This window comes from Lissotriton helveticus, chromosome 1_1 (assembly GCF_964261635.1).
Source record: "Lissotriton helveticus chromosome 1_1, aLisHel1.1, whole genome shotgun sequence".
NCBI lineage: Eukaryota > Metazoa > Chordata > Amphibia > Caudata > Salamandridae > Lissotriton > Lissotriton helveticus.
In genome coordinates, this window is record NC_136057.1 from 1,628,697,059 (window position 1) to 1,628,704,903 (window position 7,845).

Consider the following 7,845-nt stretch of genomic DNA (forward strand, 5'->3'; position numbering starts at 1 on the left):
TCCTCACATCCGTATTTTCCTTATACATCAGACAAACGTAAAACGTAACACATAAATTCCAGCAATTGTAATCAAAAAAGTGGAGCCCGTCGGCTCCCACTTGTGGAGAACTCTTCTGCTAATTTATTCAAAAGGCTGCAAAAACACGTCCAACAACAGTCTCGTCCTCAGACTGCCTAAAGATAGTTACACAGGTTTTAAACCACAGACCGGTCTACAGGCCATCCGACAGCATTCATGGTTCACCTCCCGAACTGTTCTGGCTAAGCCTGCGTTTAAGGCCCGCTCCAGATTTGTCCGGGTGCTACCCAATCTCAACCATCGGCTTTCCCGAGAACAGTCCGGCCGAGCAGGAACCGCAGTTCCCCTAGGCGTATAATCCTTATCTTTAGTGTACCCAGAGCGTTCGCACGTGCAGTTCCACACTGCCCCCGTCGAACCTCCGACCAGATCCTCTCTGTGACAACTAATGCAAAGTCAGAGTTTCTCCGTGACCATGGGCCACCAAATGCTTAGATCCCGCTATCTAAACCTGCATATGCAATTCAACATTATAACGAGACACAACACTCACCTGGTGCACGCAGGTTTGCCGGAACGTTCTTCACTGCCGACGTTTGCCCAGTATCAGCGCTGCAGGTTCTCGGGTTGCACCCGAAGGACTCCGGCGTGGGGTTACTAGCAGCTGAAGCCCTCCAGACCGGGAGGGCAGAGCAAAACCCCAATTTCTTATGCGTCTGGTCTGCAACTCTCCCGATCAAGAGGACCCCTTTCGATGTCGCCTGTGGCTACACAGGGACGACCCCAACGCGGAGTCCCGGCGGAGTCGCCAACTGAAGTACCGAAAATTATATGATCCCCTCCCAACAATAATCATTACATTACCCAGTCCCCTTACCATTACCAATAAGCAGTCGGTCGGCAGTGTAGAAGGTTCAAGCGTTTATTAGACAAACACAAACTCTGCCAGAGGAGCTCCTTGCGACCTAACCCAAAAGGTCCGCCAAGAAGACTGCTGGCACATTGTCAGCACATCACATATATACAATTGCGTTGGCACCGGCATGGCCTAACATGGAAAAATACAAATTGGTACAAGCTAGTACAGTAATAGGAAAACCCATATAAGGCACACAAAGAGCTCCTGATTTCGCTCAGGCAGCAAGGTCAGACGGGTGACTCCCTTCTGTCTTCTCAGAGACAAACCACCCTGCACCCCTCCCGGAATGTGCTTATCGGCCCTTCCTCGGCTAACTACGACCTTGCCGAGCCTACCGAGCTGAAACAGCAGTTTCTGCAACAGTTGGTTTCTTTCCCAAGAGCAGGGCTTTAGAGCTAAGGGAGAATAAGGCCTGTGCATGTACGATATTAAAGAAGGCCATAATATGGTATTCATATAGCGTAACGTGGTGTGAAGCTAAGTGAAAGTAAATACCGTAAATACTAATTATGCATGTCTACAGTGTGAGTTTAGTGACACCATGCTAATCCTAACATATCGATTATCAATACTACGTGATCAGGAATCGATTCTGGTACCTCAATAGTATAAACAGGGATGTGGAATTCCTATAGCCCAACGCCCAGGACATATTGTTTGGGGTCAAGGGCAACACGTTTTAATGTGCATTTTGTCCTTGGGACAAGCAGGCCCAACCCCCTGCAGCACAAACCCTTTAGCTGCCAGTTTGCAGTACCACATTAAGGATCAGGGAAGGGCACTGCCTGCAGTTAAGTTCATATTTGTGTGCACATGTTAATGCTGTTCAAACTTGTATTTATGGTTCATTAATTGAGAGCCTTTGTTAATAGGCTGAGCGCTCTTGGTAAATGTAAGTTCTGTCTGCACTACTGACAGTGGTTCCAGTATAAAAATGTGGACACACGATTTCAAAGTTTAGCAATATGAGACTATGCATAATGCTCCCAAAAATTCTCTCTGATTAGATGCAAATATTTGCAGAAGCTTGAAAGCAAGATAAATGATTCTTTGCTTTCTATATAGAATGTTCCAAAAAAATGAAAGTAGGAGAACATTTTTTTTGGCTAAACTACTGTAAAATTTTACGTACCATTTCTTTGCAGCATCATTTAGTAACATGTGTTGATGCATGCTAGTATTTCCCCGAAATATTGATATTAGAAAATCAGTTTAACCAGTTTCAATAAGATTTTGGGGAACGTACAAATAAACAAGCATTGGCAAAGCCAGTAGGTCCGAAATGGTGGTCTGCTTTTTAGTTTTGGGAATGGGTGACTTGTTTTGGCATGGATTTTGTAAAACCTTATTGATGTGAGAGCTGCTGGACCCTCACCATTATAATAAACATTGGCAAAAGCAAAAATTGTTTTTCGTTTCCAAAATGCACACACTGTCACATTAATTACTGGCACTGAACAAAACTACTTTGTGTGTCGATATGCTCCTTGTGAAAGAGCAGAATACTGTCACTCACCATGAAGCCAGCCGATTCAGAGAGAGAATGTTAATAAACACAAAAGGTCATGGTTAACACCAGACTAAATTAGGAGCCCAATTATTAAAGAAAGTCTCAAAAGTGCCCCCTTGGTATATGTCCTTGCATTAAGGGCAGCTATATGGCTTTCGTGAATTCACAAGAATTTACAGCAGTAGGGCAAGAAATAGTACTCCTAGAAAATATTTGTGAACTGCATTTTAGCATGAGCAAATATGCATGTGTAGATTTGCTCATGTGAAAACCTGAGTGTTTGCAAATTTATTTTCCCTCCAACCACTTTTTTCCCAACTATGGAAGAAGGTTTACGTCTGCCATTGTCAGGAGTAAATTTCCAACATTTTTCAGTATTGGAAAAGATTAGAGAAAAGTTGTTGAAACCCCTTAAAACATGCAAGTTAGTAGGTGAGCAGAGACTCAAAACGACATTCCAACCCTGGAACTATTGTTTACTACTACCTTCAGTCCCAGCATGTAGATCTGCGGAAGCGTAGCAACATAAAGGGATTGCTAGTATTCAAACACTACTATGGTATGAGCCCTGGCATAATCAGAGAGGCTATATAAGAGCTCTTATATAATGAGATCGCTGCCATAATTTGTCGCCGCACAACATGGCACCAAAGGGACAAGTGGATTTTGTTACAGGACAAGTAGATTTAGGAAGCAACCTGCCCCATGGACAAGTAGATATTTTAATAAATTCAACACCCCTGATACATATGAAGTAATTTGAGTAGTAGATATGTTATTCAGTTATTTGGGCAGTATATTAGTATAGTTGAATATGGAATATGGAATATGGAATTTGAGAAGTGAACATGTTAGTCTGTTAATTTGTATTGAAAAGGATAGCGGAGGGATAAAAGAGTGAAGGATTTCTTTTTTTTTTTAAGTCTTAGCAGTAGGAAGAGGCTTTTGGATGAGTAAAAAGGCGTTTTGGAGGGAAGGAGTCAGAGGGGAGAGTTTAGAAAGGTTTGTTTTAGGGGATCGGTGTAGTAAAAAGAGGTGTCAGATGATGCAAGGAGGGGTAGAGCAGGAGAGAGTCTAGAAAGGGTTATTTTGGCGATCATAGTAGTGGTATGGGGTTTGGGATAAATGAGAGAGTGGATGTAGAGGATATATTGATAGATGTATAGGATGAAAGATAGGGTAGTGCATTAGAAGGAGTAGTAGAAAGAAGTTTGAGATGAGTCAGAAGGTTGGGCTAGAAAATATATTGAGCGAAGTATAGGCTGAGAAATAGGCTAGTGCATTGGAAATGCTAAATTAGAAGAAAGTGCTAAATATATAGATCCATAAGTACATGGGGTATGGGGAAACGCTGGGGAAATAAGGCCTAAGTGTAAGGAGGCAAAAAAGACAACGTGAGGCAGTCTTAGGTAAGTGCAATCAGCCAGGAGCACTGAATGCACTTTTATTTATACCCTCCGGACCGAGCCTGGCCCAGAAGGTCGCAAGTGGTTACAATGTTTGACAGTGACCGGATGGCTCACTTCATCCGTCCTAAACTTTCATAACAAAATAATAATAATAACACCATTAATTATATGATACACCATAGCATATGGATCATAGGATCAATATCTATTTTAGCAAACAAATTCTTTCAGCTTTTAAGCTTGACCTGGGATTTTCCCACAGCCGATAAGGATGTCCACGCTGAGCCACCCTATTGTTTCCAGTGCCGGTTCCACTGGTGGCCTGACGGGGACAGTTCTCCTCCCCTGTTTCGTTGGACTCAACGTTCACCTCTTCTTCAGCTGGCCTGGGTACCTCCTCTTTTTCTTCATCACGGTGAGGTACCAGTGAATGTGTCATCTCCTGTTCCCCTCTTCCATCATCCAGCAGGGGTGTGATTTTTTTAAACCAGGACACATTTCTCGATATCAATCTCTCCTCTTTTGATAGTGATCATTATTCCTTTTACTTCTACCACTTCCCAGGGCTCACTCTCAAACGGCATTCGAAACTTCCACCACTGGTGTCTGTCTCTGACTATCACCCTGTCTCCTGTGCAAATTTCCACCGTACGAGCTCTCCTGCTCTGGCTTGCTCTTATCATTGTTTCTTTTCCTCTTGGCCTGTGCTGCTTCACTGTCCAACACTCTGGGCATCCACTGCTCACTCACCAGAACTATATCCCTCACCGCCCTCTTCATCATCAATTCAGTTGGCGAACAACCAGAAGTGCTATATGCTCTAAGGAATTGATGGAGACATCCTTCCAATACAACCTGTTGGTCTATGCCAATCTCTAAAGCTTTATTGAGAGTTGGCATGAAGCTTTCAACCTCCCTGTTGGCTTGAGGCCACTGGGGGGTCACTCTCCTATGTTTGACGTTGCAATGGTGTAGGTAATCTCCAAATTCCTGTGCGTGAAATGGCAGGCCATTGTCTGTTCGGATCTCATCAAGCATTCCTAGCAGAGCAAATGTTTTCTCCATCACAGGCTTTACATGCTCAAATGCCGTTTATCGCACAACTTCCATTGCAGGAAATTTTGAGTAACTGTCAATAGTGACGAGCATCAGGCATCCATCGGGAAAACACCCAAAGTCCATACTGATGGGTGACCAAGGTTGGGTGCTGGGGGCTTCAGTGATTGCTGGTGGGACTAGCAGCTCGCCTCCAGTGACGTGGCAGGAGTGACATCCTCTTACCAGTTCGTCAATCATCCGGTCTACACTAGGGAATCACACTTTGGCCTAAAGCTCGCTTTTGTTTAGGTTAGAACTTGGTGAACTTGATGGGTCAGTTCTGCCGTCGTCCTCCATAGGTTCGGGGTATCATGATTTGCGTTCCTCTTAGGGCTAGTCCTTCTCTGCTTTCACTGATTTTATCCTGGCACTTCCAGATGCTTTTACTGACCTCCCTTTCCTCATCGGTTAATCTCCCCACACCATCTAGGAAATTCTTCCAGTGATGCTCCACCAGGGCTTTTTTAACCGCATTCAGACAGTTGCCTTCTTTGATGGCCTCCATTGTTTTGGCTTGTGACAGTGCTCTCGGGCATGCTAACTCCGAGATCAGTTTCACAAAATCTTCTACCCCTCAATTGTCCTCTTGCTGGCTATGGGGGTCGTCTGCCATGTGGTGGCGCACTAGGTAGTCTGCCGGGTTGTTGATTCCAGGATGGTACCCCACTTCGAAATTGTAGTGCTTGAGTTGTACTGCCCATCTTTCGATTCGAGGAGGGCCATTTCTCACTGTCCCGCTGAACAGCGGTACAGACGGCTTGTGACCAGTGACCACCCGGAACTTGTGCCCCCAGAGATATATGTCAAAGTGTTGACAAGCCCTTCTGATTGCCAGTTTTTCCCTTTCTATTTTTGCATACCTTGTTTCGACTACTGTTAACGCCCTGCTTGTGTACACAATATGCACCCATTCCTTTTGCGCAACTTGTTGAAGAAGCATAGCCCCGCGATCAACAGGACTGGTATCCACTATGAGCTCCATGGGGCACCCAAGCTTTAAATTGGCCACAGTAGCTCCCTTCAGTAGCACTCCTTTTTTCCTCCTGGAATGCTTTTGACTCAGTACTGGTCCACTGCCCCTTAATGTCATTCTTCGTAAGAGCCCTCAGAGGTTCCGAGATGGTTGCGACATGAGGCATGAATCTTCCGCAATAATTTGCCATTCCTAGGAAGCTTTGCATCTCTGGTGTTGGGGAATTGTTGCTGCTCTGATGGCTTCGACCTTTACTGGGTCCACCTGTAGGCCCTCCTTGGAGAATTTGTACCCAAAAACTCCACTTCATTCATGTAGAATGTACATTTGTCTCAGTGCAATGTTAATCCTTGTTCCACTGCTCATGGTGTTCCTCCAATGTTTGACAAAAGATCAAAATGCCGTCAATGACATTTATGACTTCTATCAATCTTGATAGGGCCTCTCGGATGGCATCCTGGAATACCTCTGCTGCTGAGGATACTCCAAAACTAAGCTACTTGAATCTCCTCAGCCCTACATGTGTTGAGAAGGTTGTGATATAACGACTGGCTTCATCCAACAGCAGCTGATGTTATCCAGAGTTGAGGGCTACCTTTGAAAACCATTTTGCCCTGTTGATGTCAGTGGCTATTTTATTGATGGTCGGTCTCATATGTCTCTCTCTCCGTAATGCCTATTGGGCAATCGCATGTCGACACACAGGAGTATTGCTCATGGCGGCTTGGGTTTGCGAGTGATCACAAGCAGAGATACCCACGTGTAGGTCCTGACACCTTTTTGATTACTCTGGCTTTCTCGAGTTTCTCCAGCCCTGCCTCCACGAGAGACCGCAGATGAAAATGTACTCTTCTGTGACATAACGCCACCAGCTTCACTGACCGGTCAATATGTAACTTGACTTTGACACCTTTCAGGCAACTGAGCCCTTCGAAGAGTTTGCGAACTTTGCCATAATTTTAGCCAATGGGATTGGTGGACATGCCGTGCGAACATTACCAGCCCCAGGTCTTCAGCCAAGTAACAGCCGAGTAATGTTCCTGCGCTGTCCTGAGTCACATGAAATTTTGGCCGTGCCGAGATATTACCATGAGTGACTTCCACTTCAATGACTCTTTGTAGGAGAATGGGCGAGGGTTTAACTTAAGATGGTGGTCTGCATCCAGGATGTTTACTGATGCTCCAGTAACTATGACGGCGGTGACTTGATTGTCTCCAATCTGTATTTGGCACATCGATGGGGGCCGTTTCTTGTGGTCGGTCCGCACCGTTTAGGAGATGATGAAGACCTCCTCTTCCTCGTCATCCTACAGTATTCTCATCTGCTGGCACAAGGTATCCAGGTTCTCCAGGGCCTCTGCCCCTCTTACGACCTGTTTGACTTGCCCAAACGTTTTGATCTTCCCTCCTGTGGTGGCTGTCTGAGCTGCACTCTTGCACACCTTTGCAAAAAGTCCTAGTTTTCCACCTTTCAAGCATGGTTTTCCATAGGCTAGGCACCATCGTTGAGGGTGACTCTCCAATTCACAGTTGCCACAACCTCGCCCTCCTTGGCGTGTGCTGGTGGTCCCTCTTCCTTTTTCCCCGCTCATTTCCAAACAGTCTCCACTCTTTCCTCTTAGACGGTAACTGGGCTTGTCTGTAAGGACCCTGACAGTCTTCGTGCCAGTGCCGATTCCATTTCACTCGCTCGGGCATCCGCTAGCTCGTGTGATCTGTCCAATATTAGTATTTCATGCAATGTGATGCCCGGTTGACGTAATATGAGTTTCCGCTGCCCGGATTTCCAGCTGCTTGTCAATGCCCGTGCAGAAACTTGCCAATTTGCGTAGTCTTGCAAAAACATGTCAACAGTCTCCCCTTCCTGATGCCTCCTTGTCGCTGCTTGAAATGTTCGTAATTGGGATTTAATTGG